This window comes from Somniosus microcephalus, chromosome 3, assembly GCF_052327205.1.
Source record: "Somniosus microcephalus isolate GS21.2 chromosome 3, FLI_Smic_1.0, whole genome shotgun sequence".
Classification (NCBI taxonomy): domain Eukaryota; kingdom Metazoa; phylum Chordata; class Chondrichthyes; order Squaliformes; family Somniosidae; genus Somniosus; species Somniosus microcephalus.
In genome coordinates this window covers 76,890,243-76,897,366 of record NC_140989.1, presented here as the reverse complement: position 1 = coordinate 76,897,366, position 7,124 = coordinate 76,890,243, and the positions used below count along the sequence as shown (strand labels likewise).

The following is a 7,124-nucleotide window of genomic DNA, read 5'->3' as shown; positions in this document are numbered from 1 at the left end:
CGCTGGAAGACCGAGACCCCGTTCGTTACCCCAAAGGGGACTCTGAGGAAGTGGTAGAGACGTCCGTTCGCCTCGAAGGCGGTGTATGGACGGTCCTCCGGCCTAATGGGGAGCTGGTGGTATGCCGATTTTAGGTCGATGGTGGAAAACACCCGGTATTGCGCGATTTGGTTAACCATATCCGCTATGCGGGGCAGAGGGTAGGCGTCTAGCTGGGTGTATAGATTAACCGTCTGGCTATAATCTATCACCATCCGCTTCTTTTCGCTACCCTTAACTACTACTACCTGGGCGTGCCACGGGCTGGTACTGCATTCGATGATACCCTCCCGCTTGAGTCTTTCTACTTCCGACGCAATGAACTGTCTATCCTCCCAGCTGTACCGCCTACTCTTGGTCGCTATGGGTCGACAGTTGGGTGCGAGGTTGGCGAACAGAGAGGGCGGCTTGACCTTCAGGGTAGCCAGACCGCACACTGTGAGGGGCGGCTGGGACCCACCGTAGGTAAGCGTGATACTTTGGTGGTGGCACTGGAAGTCCAGACCCAAGATCACGCTCACACAGAGATCTGGCATTATCAATAGTTTAAAATCTCTGTAATCATTGCCTTTTACCGACAACATAACCGCGCAGAAACCTGTAATTTTTGAGGTATGAGTCTTATCGGCCATGGCGATTTTGCCGTGTGTGGGGACTATCGTTAGAGAAAGTCGTTTTACCAGGCTAGGATGAATAAAGCTTTCGGTGCTCCCGCAGTCAATCAAGCATTTAACCTTGTTCCCGTTTACCTCTATGTCCATCATTGATTTAGACAACGGATGTGGCCTGGATTGATCCACTGTGATCGCGGCCACCAGTGGGTCCTGGAGGTCCGTGTAGTCGGGGCAAGATGGTGGACTCCATGAGGGTGGACAAGATGGCTTCCAAGATGGCCGCTCCCACGGCGCGCACGCGGCGGTGGTGGAGTTGGAGGTGGGGTTCCCTCTGCAGACTTTGCTGAAATGTCCTTTCTTCCCACATTTAAAACAGGTGGTGCCCTTCGCTGGGCACAGATGCCTGGAGTGTTTGTCCTGACCGCAGAAGTAGCATTTCGGGCCCCGATGCATCGCGGCAGTAGTGGGGCTCCTGGGTGGAGGCTGGGGCTCCGATGGTGCTGGCCTGGCCTGAGACCTGGGAGGTGAAGATGGCTTCCAAGATGGCGGCCCCCATGGCGCGCACGAGGCGGAGTGGGCCGCGTGGCCTGGGGAACAGGATTCAGAGTTCCTCTGGGCCATATCCAGCGATCGCACTATATCTATAGCCTGTTTTAAGTCCAGTCCCTCCTTTTCAAACAGTTTCTGCCGAATATAATTTGAACTGAGGCCCGCAATAAGGGAGTCTCGAATCAGCTCCTCCGTGTACACGATGGCAGACATGGCCTTACAGTTACAGTCTCTGCCCAGTACTTTTAGGTTTAGTATAAAGTCCTCTAGTGACTCACCATGTCGCTGCGTGCGAGTAGTCAGAAGATGCCTGGCGTACGCCACGTTTATTGGCCGCGCGTAGTGGGCCTTCAGAATGGTGCAGGCATCCTCGTAGCTGGTGGCATCTTGGATGAGAGGGGAGACCCGATGGCTCACCCAGTTTCGCAGGATTCCCAGTTTCATGTCTCCGGTGGCGGTTTCGGCTGCGGCTATGGCAGTGGATGAGTTTGCAATGAAAAATTCAAAGCATTGGAACCAGTGTCCAAACTGTGTGGCTGCGTCTGAGACATGGGGGTCCAGATCCAAGCGCTCTGGTTTCAGGAGTCGATCCATCTTGGTGTTTTAGTGATTAAAATTGATATGCCATCAATGACTCAAAGACAAGGATTCAACTGAAGGCTTTTAATCACTAAGAACATAGCAGCATAGCAGGTCTTCCCACATCGGGTTCGTCTGGTAGTGAATGACTCATACAGCTCCTGAGACCTTTATATGGCAAAAGACAGGGGAGTAGCCAATACACACAATAGGAACAAAAGGGTGCGGTTCACACAATACAAGCAGGTCTGATGAAGGCATATTTCATCACAATTAGCACCATTTTGAAGCCCTGGGAATGCATGAATTAGAGTAGGAGATGGCATTAGCCCTGATTTTAACTCCAGATGGATTCCCCACTCAAGCCTGAGTTATAATTACAGTCGGGTCTCAGTGATGTCATTGGGCCGCAACATGTATATGTAAAGGACCCTGTTGGCTTCAGGCGCATGTCCTTGCTGCCTGCTCCGGAGAGCAGGTTAAAATTGCAGATGTTGTGATCATGGCGGCTTTCTGACAGGTACGAGCCAGGGCGATTTTAACTGCCTACCTGCCAGGTTTCTGCTGAGCGTGTAGGGTTAAAATCACTCCCGATGAGTCAATTTCAATAAAGAGGATACAGGGAGGAGAAATAGTGGCCTCGAAATTCCCCTTAGCACCTGCCGTTAACAGCAGTTTTCCTGAGAAACTGGCGGCCGCCTCGCTTCCGGTGCGGGACACAGCGGCTGCCATTTTGGAAAGGTCAGCAGCGCTGCTATTGCCTGCGCTTGCATCTCCAAATGCAAATGTGCAGATTGTGACATCAATCGGTGTGCAACACCTGATTTGACGCATGACTGCGATTTTGGACATCGCCGCATGCCATAGCGCCCTCTTCTAACCACGCACGAAAAAACAGTTGTACAGAGACAATGGGGTCGATTTTCAGTGTGCCGTGAGGTGGGCTTTTAGGCGTGCAGGGGGCTAAAATCCCGAATTCGGGGGCCCTGACACCATCCCGCCCAAAACCCGCCTCCACGGAAGTTTCAAAGGAGGCGGGTACCCGCCCCGCACTGGGACCCGCCGACCCGAGGCAGGAAGGGATTAGTGCCAATTAACTGCCTGTTAACAGGTAGTTAATAGGCAGTTTTTAGCCTAATCCCTATTTTGAAGGTTGTCGTGTGGGATTCCCGATGGCTCCAAACCACGGCAGGTTAGAGGAGTCGGGCCGTCGGGTTGAAGGACTTGGAGGGGTCGAGATGCCGGTGTTCAGGTGAGAGATAGGTGCATGAGTGCAAAGGTAAGTGTGTTTAGTGTGTCTAAAGTGTGTAAAGAAGTTTAAATTACCTGTACTTACCTTTACAGCCTTCCTTCCTCTAGGCTTCAGGAGTCCATCATTCAGCCGGCACAGAAAGCAGAATGGCTGTGATCTGTCAAAAGTGACAGCCTGCAGCTTTCAGTGCCGGCGAGATTTCTAACTGAGTCTGCGTAGAAGGACTCAGGTTAGAAGTAAGACTGTCAGTGTTTGACAGCTTCAAACAGCTGTGAAACACTGATATTTCATCTGTCAACACGTCTTGACAGATTACATTTCAGTCTGTGACCTCACCTGTTGCCGGGTGGCCCTTAATTGGCCTGCTGAGCCCGCTGGGCAGGCTCAACAAGGTCAATCAAGTGAAAATCGCCTGGTTTGGCCACAACTTGATGGAGGCGGGACTACAACCCGAAAGTTGTAGTCCCGCCTCCTTCCCGACTTCTGAATGAAAATCCAGCCCAATGTCAGTGCTTCTTAAAGGGACACACACATCCTTCAGGTAAGTTTCGATTTCAGCTTTTGGACTTAAAAAAAATATTTTATTGAAGAAGTGGCTAGGTGCAATACATTTAAAAAGCTGTTAGAGTGTGCAGGGTGCGCTGCTGGGTGTTTGCAAGGCTTTGGATGTTAAAGGAAGGCCTTTTGAGAAGACCACTTGCTCACAGTCCTGGGGGACTCTAGTTGCAGTCCCCTTTGGGCTGCAGCATGACATGGAGATGAAGCAGAGGCAGCAAAGGGGACAAGCTGCTCGCAGAGGAAAGAGGAGGAAGCAGAAGCGGAAGAAGTGGAAGCAAGGAGGCAACCCAGGCAGCCCCTTTCTGGTCAGGATATCCGGGATCAAATCATCTGCCTGCGGTACCAGTGACCACAACCCCAATTCCTCTTTCAACATTTGTCCCACAACTTAGCTTCTCTCTGTTACTGACCATCACAGTGTCCTCTTGGCCACAATGCTGAAATAAAGGCCACCACAAAACCAACTTTCCAATCCAATTTTATCCATATATGCATCCACTATTGCATCAAAAAATCAACTCATCACCCTTGTACATTCCCTTAGTGAGTGTCTTGCTTCTGCCTTTGCCTAACCTGGTGATGTCACGCAGTGCTACCCCAGTGGTTGCAGCATGGCTGGTGGAAGGCTGCTGACTTTCAGTGGGGGAGACTGCAGAGGGCCTTGCAGGATGACCTCGAGGAGCTGATAGCTGGGAGTGTCAAATCGAGTGACAAAGTGTTTCTTCTTCTTCACTCTCCTCTCCTTCTCCTTGGTCAACCACTGGCTGGGCAGGCTGGATTTCTTAGGTGTCTGAAATGAGGAAAGCACAAGTGTAAGGTTGTGGTGAGGGGAGGGCGGGAAAGCAAGAGCTGCATGCTTACATCATGCGCAGCTTGTACATCAGAAGTTATTGTGGGATCAAGGGCAAGTGGGATGTGAGAAGGAGGATAACATATGCGGATACCGGCATCTTGTATGCTTTTAGCCCGCCGCTGGCCAAGGGCTCAGTCATGCCCCTGCCAAGAATGGCCAGCGCTGTGTCCTCCAAGGGGTGAGGTGAAACTGAGAATGTGAGGTGAGCCTTGTTTTTGGTAGAGATTGTTGGTAGGTGAGTGATGGGGGGGATGCGGCGGGGGGTTGTGCAATGAGCAGTGTGTGAGGCTATTGGTGCAGTTTGTAGGAGACAGCTTTTGAAGATGCATTCACTGACCTTGACCACTCGTCTGAGGTCATGAAACTTCTTTGGGCCAGGTGGTGCGGGCGACACTGTGACGGCCTTGGTGATCTGGCCTCACATCTTTCTTTCTGGAGGGCCTCCTGGCCCCCTGTGGGTAGAGGACCTCTCTTCCAGTGTTGATCCCCTACACAAAGCTGGAGTGCTGCATGTGGGATGCTGGGTGCCCTTTTTGTGGCCTGTTGAGCTAAAGCACTTTTACCCTTTTTTTACATGCAGAAGGCAGTTCAGCTTTAAGAGCTGAAGCCTGCCTAGTTTGAAATGATTTTTAATGTTTTTTTTTCAGAAGGCAGTTGAGCTTTAAGGGCTAGAGACTGCCTATTTTTGAATGATTTTTAATTTTTTTCCGAAATGACAGCCATGCTTTAAGAAAAGGCAGCCTCGCACCAGGGATGCTACAGTGATGTGACATTGGGCCTCCCGCTGAGCGCACAGCCTGAAGCACCGCGTTCGTCACTGGGCTGTGTGCTGAAATCATTCAAATCAACAGCACCAAAATAACGTACTGCCTGCGATTTATTTTACGGGTGCGATCAAATCTCACCCCGCATTGCCACCGCCCATTTTTGGCCCTCATCGAATTTCCAGGTCAGTGTGTTATAGGGCATATTTAGAGCTTTGGGGGAATAAGAAAGGGAAAATTCATAAGGTTAGTGACCTTAGCAGTAGTAATAGAAAAGGACAAGTAAGATTGTGATGGAACAGAGTGTTTTCTTTATCCTGTCTAGCAATACAAAAGTGATGCTAATAAATCCTCTCTGATGTGGAAGCAATGTTAAAGTACTGGATGAACTTGGAATTTATAGGAAGTTAAGAGTCACTTAGTAGAAAAGAAGTGTTTGGCAGAAAATGACAATTAGAGGCAGCTTCAGTGTTGGAGAAGCTGTTAGAGTTCTAGTTCTGATTAGAGGAGTTAGTGACAACAAAATCAGTAAATAAAAAGAACCAAAGATGGATACATCAATTATTTTGCATTGCCTCTATTCAAAGTAGTTGTTCAACCCAACTGTCTATTTAATACAGTCATGTGGGGCCCATTAAACATGGTACAAACCTAAGTTGGAAACGGCCACACTCTCTGGGAGGTAACATTTCAAGCATTGTTCACAACAATTGCCAACTGCAAGGCACACTTTTGATGGTGGAGGTGGCAGCCGAGGGACAGCAAACAGATGGTGAGACATCCAGGATGAGGTGCTCTTCTGCTGTTTAAGGATTTATCAGTGGGTTGGCAGTCATAGATATTCTAACAGTGATCCACCCAATGTTCTCTATCAGGTAATGCGAGCACTGTGGATTGGCACACAATGAAAGCATCATGACTACTTCCTGAATAATGGCCACTGATATGCATGATGATGGTTCTGTGGTCAGATAGCACCTGAATATTAACTGAATGAAAACCTTCCCTCCTATAAATGCCATGTGTTGATATGAAGAATCCTGATGTCCACATTTTCCCCATGTATATGCACTTATTTCACATTGGAACATTTGCTTAGAATTTCCGACCCCCACGGGTGCATACGAGGTGTGTACGCGCCCATAGAGGCCATGCAAGTTCCGGGTTTAGGCATCCGCATGCCCAAGAAAAGTGCCTGTGCGGGTGGAGAGTTGCGCTTTTTGCACAACTTCCGCCTGCTGAAAGGCCATAGAATTCTTATACCTGGTAAAAGCAGGCATAAGGCCTGCTTTTACCCACATAAGAGTTTTAAAAAATAGAAGAATAAGATTTTATCACTCACTTATAAATTAAAAACCCTGTCCAATAAGGTAAGGTTATATTAAGCCCTGTTAAAACATATTTTAAAAAATTCAAAAAATTACATTTTTGTTTAAAATAATTGCATTAAATGCCATTTTAATTAATTTTATATATGTAATGGTTTTTATTTATTTATTTCAATGTATTGGTGCATTTTTGCAGTCATCCCCATTCATACTTTTGACAGTTCTGTACATATGGAACTGTCAAAAGTATAAAGGGGGATTCCCTTCTTCCATTGTTTGGGCTGGCCCACGTGGTCTCAGGGGCACTTGTGAACCACATGCACCCCTGGGATACATGGGCCTCTGCGCATTTCGAAGAGGAGAGGCCCAGGATTGGAAGCCTCAGTATCTACGGAACCAGCAGGTAGGTTCGTAGAATTTTTTCTGATCAGAGGCATCCGTCCGCAGGAAGCCTCCGATCGGAAATTCAGGGCCATTATTGTATATTATATTGGTCATGTTCAGTAGCATTTAAACCCATTGTATGCAGTTCTTTCTATAGTATCAATTCCTGCTTTACACTGTAAGAGGCTGTAAGAAGCCTATACA

General features: G+C 48.5%; 1 long non-coding RNA gene across 1 annotated transcript in view; it reads right to left on the bottom strand.

Moving 5' to 3' along the window:
* Positions 1–2,947: 2,947 nt before the first annotated feature.
* The window catches only part of LOC147121153 (uncharacterized), a 36,182-nt gene continuing 32,005 nt past the window's right edge, over positions 2,948–7,124 (bottom strand). The window contains exon 3 of the long non-coding RNA XR_015077363.1: positions 2,948–4,381. This is a non-coding gene — a long non-coding RNA (uncharacterized LOC147121153). The remainder of the gene's footprint in view (positions 4,382–7,124) is intronic.